We start from the raw sequence: 7,507 nt of genomic DNA, 5'->3' as shown, positions 1-7,507 counted from the left end.
TATTGCACGCGTACTGGCCCTAAAGTCTGAGTGTGGCATTAGTCGAGATGGCTTCGACAAAATGTTGACGGTTTTTGATAGTCTACTTTCGGAAGGACACATTCTTCAAAAGAGCTTGTACGAGGCACAAAAACTTCTTCGTAGTCTTAAGATGCCATATGAGAAGATACATGCTTGTCCGAAGGGATGCATATTGTTTAGGAAAGAACATGCAGACGCAAATTACTGTACAAAATGTAAATCATCTCGGTGGCTGGAGGTAGATTCTGGTGATGGTCAAAAGAAACAGCTCAAAATCCCCGTGAAAATCGTACGGTACCTTCAATTCATACAGAGAATCCAACGTCTGTTCATGACCGAGGATTCAGCACAACAGATGAGATGGCACAAAAACGGCAAACGCTACCGTCCTGAGAAGATGATACATCTATCCGATGGTGAAGCATGGAAACATTTTGACAGGCGTCACACAATGAAAGCTCTGGAGGCTCGAAATGTACGTGTTGCGTTGGCAACAGATGGATTCAATACTTATGGAATGACGGCTGCCCCATACAGTTGTTGGCCCGTGTTTGTTATCCCCCTCAACCTCCCCCCTGGAGTTATCTTTCAACGGCAGAACATATTCTTGTTGTTGATAATTCCTGGATATCCGGGGGATAATATGAGTGTGTATATGGAGCCTCTTATTGATGATTTGCTCCATGCTTGGGAGGAAGGTGTATGCACATATGACCGAGCTACGAAGACAAACTTCAAAATGCGAGTGTGGTACATGTACTCCCTGCATGACTTGCCAGCGTATGCGATATTCTACCGCTGGTGTGTGCACGGGAAGTTCCCTTGCCCAGTATGCAAGGCAGCTATGAGGTTCATCTGGTTGGCGAAGGGTGGCAAGTATTCTTCATTCGACAAGCACCGACAATTCCTCCCTATTGACCATCCATTCCGACATGACATCAAGAACTTTACGAAAGGTGTCGTGGTTGATGAACCTCCACCGCAGATGATGTTAGGTGTCGCGGTCCGTGAGTGGTTACAGTCGCTGAGGGATAAAGAAGGTGGTGGTTTTGTGGGTTATGGCGAAGAACATGCCTGGACTCAGAAGTCGGGCCTGTGGAGTCTCCCCTACATGGATGATCTTCTTCTTCCTCATAACATTGGTATGATGCACTCGGAAAAAAATATTGCTGAGGCACTCTGGGATACAATCATGGACATTCTTGATAAAACAAAGGACAATGTTAAGGCCCGAGTGGATCAAGCTAGTTTATGCGATAGACCAAAACTGAATATTCCGCCACCCAAAGATGGTAAGAAATGGAAAAAGCCTGCAGCTGAATTCGTCCTGAAGAAGCACCAAAGGAAAGAAGTACTAGAATGGTTCCAGACTTTAATGTTCCCCGATGGGTGTGCAGCGAATCTAAGGAGAGGGGTGAATTTATCTACTATGCGAATCAATGGGCTGAAGAGTCATGACTACCACATATGGATTGAGCGGCTTCTTCCGGTGATGGTTCGAGGCTATCTCCCTGACCATGTCTGGCAAGTGCTGGCGGAGTTAAGCAATTTCTTCCGCCAGCTATGTGCTAAGGAGTTGTCTCGGGCTGTAGTTGAACAAATGGAAAAATTGGCCCATGTGTTGCTTTGTAAGTTGGAGAAAATCTTTCCACCCGGCTTCTTCAATCCGATGCAGCATATGATTTTGCTCCTCCTGTATGAGGCACGGATGGGGGGCCTGTTCAGGGACGTTGGTGCTACTCGATTGAGAGACAACAAAAAATCCTTCGAACCAAATGCAAAAATAAATGCAAAATGGAAGCTTCCATTGCAGAAGCATACATTCTGGATGAGGTCTCGAACTACACAACAAAATACTATAGTGAAACCCTTCCAAGCATGCACAATCCACTCACTCGTTACAGTGAAGCTGAAAATGAAACGAACCTTAGCCTATTCAAAGGGCAACTTGGAAGTGCAAGTGGTGCGACTCCTAATGCCTTGCTCAATGAAGAGTTGCGCACTATCATGATGTATGTGTTGACGAACCTAGTGGAAGTCGAGCCGTACATACAGTAAGTTCTTAACAAACTATTTCCTCGAGTATTAACTATTCTGCATCCAACCCCCTTTACCTCTCGTTTATATAGGGAATTTACTCAACAATTCTGGCGTCGCCGAAGAGATCCAACCCCGCAGGAAGTTGACGTCCTTCTTAAATCCGGTGCGGGACAAAGAGCCCCCGATTTCATTTCTTGGTTCAAGCACAAGGTATAACAAACCATCATGCTTGTTAGACATTTGAAGTTTCTTATCCGTGCGAATAGTATGACAAATCATCATGCTTCTACCTGTAGGCCCAAAATGACGCGTCTATGTATCCCGAGTTGAGACAGGTTGCCAACGGTTGTGCGTATAGGGTCTTGTCATATTCCGGTTACGACATTAATGGATATCGCTTTCACACAAGAAGCCACGAGCAGAGTCGGCCCAATCGAAGAACAACAAATTCAGGAGTTTGTACGACAGCCCTTGATGGGGTCTTGTATTATTAGGCCACTTCAAGTCACAGTATATTATGCCTCCACGTTAGTTGTGCTAACTCATTGAATTGTGGGATGTTCCTTCAACATATAGTCTACTATTATTGCATGACCTGTACTTGATCTTTAGCTTTAATTGTTTTAAAGCTTTTCCATTTTTGTTTTCCATGCATGCATCATCAATCATCATTGGCAAAGATTTACTTTATTTCTGCTTTTCATTTACAATCATATTTATCGTGGCTGAAATGTTATGTTGTTAGTCAGAGGCATGACTTCATTTTCATAAAAGAAAATAATTCTGCACAACTGTCTTTGAATATGCTCTTGTTTTCTACTTACAGTGTGATTCCAAAACTGAAGATGTTAACTTCAAAAAAAAACTACAGATATTTGTTAAGGTGCAGTTCCAAACAAGGTGTGAGAACATGACTCGTCATGTCGAGGGATGAAAGGGTTTCTATCAAAGCATCAGACCAACGCTGAAGGGTCTGTCTATTATTGTAGGTGTGATTTCATTTATGCTTCTGATTTTTATTATCATGTGTCCATACACGTCCAGTATCTTCAGAAAAATGTCTCTAGAATGCTTCATTCTTGGATGGTAGAACTGATCCAGCTGTAGAAAATCGAATAGATACAATGTACAATCAATTCAATTTGATGTCATACTTTTGGCTGATATTAAGTGAAATCAATTGGAAGCTGTGAACTTGTTATTCAATTGGAAGTAGTCTTTGCTGTAGGAAAAAACTTGTGATTCCACTCACATGCAGTGGCGGACCCAAGAATTGAAACTAGGGTAGTCCTGGCAAAAAAAAGTTTCAAAACACAATTTGAAAAAGAAGAGCAATGCTTCCATTCTTCATGGCTCAAGCGCAATGTTCCTGAAAAAACAGAGCAACATTTCCAGTAAGTGAGATTGAGATGAATTGACGAAAAAACAGAGCAATGGCTCAAGTGCAATGTTTCTGAAGAAAAAGTACTTACCTCACACCAGTGAGGTACTGAGGTTCGGGGCTTCGGGCCTTCAGGGTGGAGGCCGCGCGGGATGGCGGGAGGCACCGACACGCCGGGTATCCCTTGCGCAGTTGCGCCCTTGTCGCGGCGCGCGCCCATGTGCCTAAGCACAGAGCCGGCGGGACACCGGACGCGGCCAAGGCGGGATGCGTCGGGTGCACGCTCGCTGGGCGTGGTGCCAGGCGGCCGGTGGCGAGAGGTGAAGCGCCGGCTGCGCCGCTGTGCTAGGGCCGCACATCACGGGTCGACAGGTGGTGGACGGGCGACGGGATGCGGGAGGTGGCGAGGCGCAGGTGGCAGCCGGCGGCGCCGCGGCAGGATGCAGGAGGAGGGGAGTCGCAGGTGGCAGCCGGCGCCGCAGCGGGATGCGGGAGGCGCCGAGGCGCAGGTGGCGGCGGCGCCCTCGGGGTCGCGGGGGAGGGGGAACGGGAGTGTGGGAGCCAAGGATTTGGGCTGTTAATGGACTGATGGAGAGAGATGATGAGTTACTGGGCTGAGGGAGTTGTTGGGCCAAATTTTGGACTCTATTTTGAAGATCTAAAAAATTTTTGGGCCCAAATTTTGGGTAGTCCAGGGCCTACCTGGACTACCTATTGGGTCCGCCACTGCTCACATGGTTAATGATATTTCGATCCAGATTTTGTGTCTTCTTAGGTGTTTAACCGCAGCATATTTTCCATTGCAGACGTGTCTTAACAGCCTTCACTCAACCACTATGGATTGACTTTGTGAGGATGATTCTAGACAAAGAACTGAGGATTGACTGTAGAAATTTTACTCCCATGGATTATGTCAAGGTATGGCTCTAGTGTGGTTCTAAAGTGCACTGTGCAAAGCCGCACTTGAGATGGATAGGTGAGGAATGTTGAGTACTCTATTCTGCTTGTGATGAGTGAATTGACAACCGTGAGGTGTGATCGTGCGCTTGGTTTTTGGTTGCAGGTACACGGGCGTCGAGTGTCGATGGAGAGTTGCCGTGGAGGAGCTCAGGCCGGGCGGCAGCTGTGGCGTCTACTATTGGATCGAGGGCGCAAGCAGCGACGGAAGGCGGGTTTCTTGGTTTGCGCCACAAAACCAAGGAGGTGGACAGCGGTTGAAGACGCCAAGTCGTGAAGGCACGGGCGTCGGTCTTGGGACTGACGGAGGCGACGGGCGTCGACGGCGTCTAGGGCCTCGCTGCGGGCGAGGAGGTGACGGGCGTCGGGCAGCGTCTAGGGCCGTCAGAAGGCCGAGGCGGGAATGGCATCTAGGGCCACAACGCGGAGGCGGGAATCTTCCCGCGCGTGGAGTTTTGGCGGTTTTCTCAAAACCGGCCACCTACCCGGGTTTCGCGGACCCTCCAAAACCGCGGACCGGAGCTTCATCCACACGGCGGCATCGCGGAGAAGACTTCAACTCGAAGAAAGAACCTCGACCGTCGGATGAGTCCTTATATCTTTTTCCGGTTTTGCCCCTACGGGCTTTCTAGTGTTTAATTAAGTCTAGGGGTAGTTTAGTCTTTTGGGGTGAGAGTTGTTGGGGTTAAAAACCCTCTCACTCCCTCCCTCCCTTTCTCTCTCTTTTTCCGGCATCCAGAACACAGCAGCCGCCATCTACTGGGCGCCCTCCTCCTTCTCCTCTCTTTTCTTCCTCCCTCTCCTCTCTAGGAATTAGAGGTATGGATACTTGAGGATTTTGTATTGAGATTGTTCGGGAAAGGAGGCCCATCCCTCCTTGTGCCCTCCGGGGTTTTGAATTCATCTCGTTCTTGTTCATCTTGTGTCTCGTTTGATTGAATTTCGATTTTCTTTTGTCGATTCATGAGCACGAGTTGATGGCTTGATTCTTGATGTTTTCGTGACTCTTTGTAGTGATTCAAATCATCTAGCCAAGTGCTAAAACCCCCGGAATCACGAGTCCCCTCGGATCGAAGTTTTTTTAGTTCTTGAGAAAACTCCAATCTTGCTTTGAATTCCGTCGACTTCTCCCAAACCATTGAGTAATTCGTCGATTCCTTCCGTGGACGTATTCACAAGTCCCTTGTGATCATGCCTCCCAAATTTGGTGGGAGTTGGACTTGATTTGGTCACTCGATCATCGAGTTTTCGAAAGAACGCGGGCTAGAAAGTGTTTCTGGTCTCTGTCTCATCTAGCACCGGATGAACCGACGCTTTGAAATTGTATGCGTCGGATCAACCGGTGTATAGGTCTTTCTCTGAGTTAGGGTTTTCTGGTGTTCTTCAGTTAAACCGGTGCTTTAGCTACCACGAGCATCGGTTTAACCGGAGCATGGTCACCAGCTGCCCCACGTGCAAGAGTTCACTCATTTAACCGGTGTATTGAGTTTTCACAACACCGGTTTAACCGGCGCTTTGGTTTTGCTAGCTTCGGTTTAACCGGTGCTCGCTAAGACTTCTTGCAGTCGCTCTGGACAACTGCACCGGCGTTTAAATTGGATTTTGCCGGATCATCCGGTGTGTAACATCGGTTGAACCGACGCAGTTCAATCCATTGCGTCGGATCAACCGGTGTTTGCTTCTCTCGTGCTGCCGGCTCTGCTCGTCGGTTGAATCGACGCCATTCAAACTCAAGCGTCGGATCAACCGGTGAGGTATATCGTGCGTTGTTTCATCTGCTTCTTCTCGTTGTTTGTTTCCTCACCAATTCTCGTTTGTCCTAGGATTGTTTTGTGTTAGTGTAGCTCCGCTATAGCTACTCTACACTTCACCTAGGACTCAAGGGTTGGGTGTGTTCTTGGGATCTTAAGCCGAGCTTTCAATTGCGATAAATTTCGATCGGCTCCCATTCACCCCCCTCTGGTCGCTTTTTCGGTCCCTCAATAGGCCATAGAGACCAGCCATATATGGTTCTGTAGTGCCTGTCTGTGCGTGTGCTTCCAGTGAGTAGTCTCTGAGGTCGAAATGCTCCCGGGCCACATCAGCACCGATCTGCTAACAGGAACGGGTTGAAAGGCATGCTAGATCCGAGTTTAACTAAATCTATTTATATTATAGGATATTTTCGTTTTTCAAGATGGTTTGTGCAAATTTTAATTAATTATTTGTTTGTATGGCTAGAAAGAAATTTAAACCTACTATTGATTTGGCAATGCAGGCTTGATGTTGTACAACACAGGGAGATCATGTTTTGCATATTTGAAGGCAAGTGCTCAAGGTCAGGGCTGGCGGATTGTGCATCTATTGAAATTGAGGAATGTCATGGTTTTCGAATGCCCTAAAACTCATTGCAGATTGTAGTTCTCCTTGAATTTGGAGGTAGTCACCGGGGCCTAAAATAATTTGTCCTGGTTATGACCTTCACCCATCGGATGCAGCTATGAAGGTAGTATTCTGATTCGCAGCTTCTATGGCCTAAAAGAATGGGTGCATATACAAGATGCAAAAAAAGGTATTTGAGGTATATAGCACCAGCACAGAGCACATCTATCTACATTGTAGAGAACACAAATGAGTTTTTCAGTACTTCTTTTTTTTTTTGAAATTGCAGTATACAACTAACATGTGTAGTATAAGTGGACTCTGTTGACATTGGAAATTCAGTTTGATTTGGCTATACTAGCCAATGATTTTTTTTTTGTTTCTAACCAATGTTATACTAGCAAGGCTGGAGAGATGGATATATTTTCAGCACTCTTTGAACTGGCAAATTTGTACAAGCACTCTGCTTCTTTCAATAATGCTATACTAGCCATTTGGCTGGAGAGATCGATATATTTTTTCTTTTAATATTTGTTATTGGTGTTCTTTAAAAATCTACATTTATTTATGTTTCTCTTATTGCATAAACAAATATTGAATGAACTGAAAGAAAGATCGGTAATTGGATCATTTAAAAAGCTTGCTAGAACTAGGCGGCTAAGATGCTTGGGAACATATCTGGTGGAAACTAAACTTTCATGAAAACTCGTGCAAACCATGACAAAAAAGTCATCTAAATTCATGAAA

At 46.1% G+C, this 7,507-nt stretch overlaps 1 long non-coding RNA gene across 1 annotated transcript; it reads left to right on the top strand.

Annotated features, from left to right (window-relative positions):
• The first annotated feature begins 2,566 nt into the window (after positions 1–2,566).
• Positions 2,567–7,123, top strand: LOC120646143. Its single transcript, XR_005664293.1, has 3 exons — positions 2,567–3,050; positions 4,249–4,360; positions 6,657–7,123. It is a non-coding gene; the product is annotated as an uncharacterized LOC120646143 (long non-coding RNA).
• The last annotated feature ends 384 nt before the right edge of the window (positions 7,124–7,507 follow it).

This window comes from Panicum virgatum, chromosome 8K (genome assembly GCF_016808335.1).
Source record: "Panicum virgatum strain AP13 chromosome 8K, P.virgatum_v5, whole genome shotgun sequence".
NCBI lineage: Eukaryota > Viridiplantae > Streptophyta > Magnoliopsida > Poales > Poaceae > Panicum > Panicum virgatum.
The sequence above is the reverse complement of the archived record's forward strand: the minus strand, read 5'-3'. Positions and strand labels throughout refer to the sequence as shown.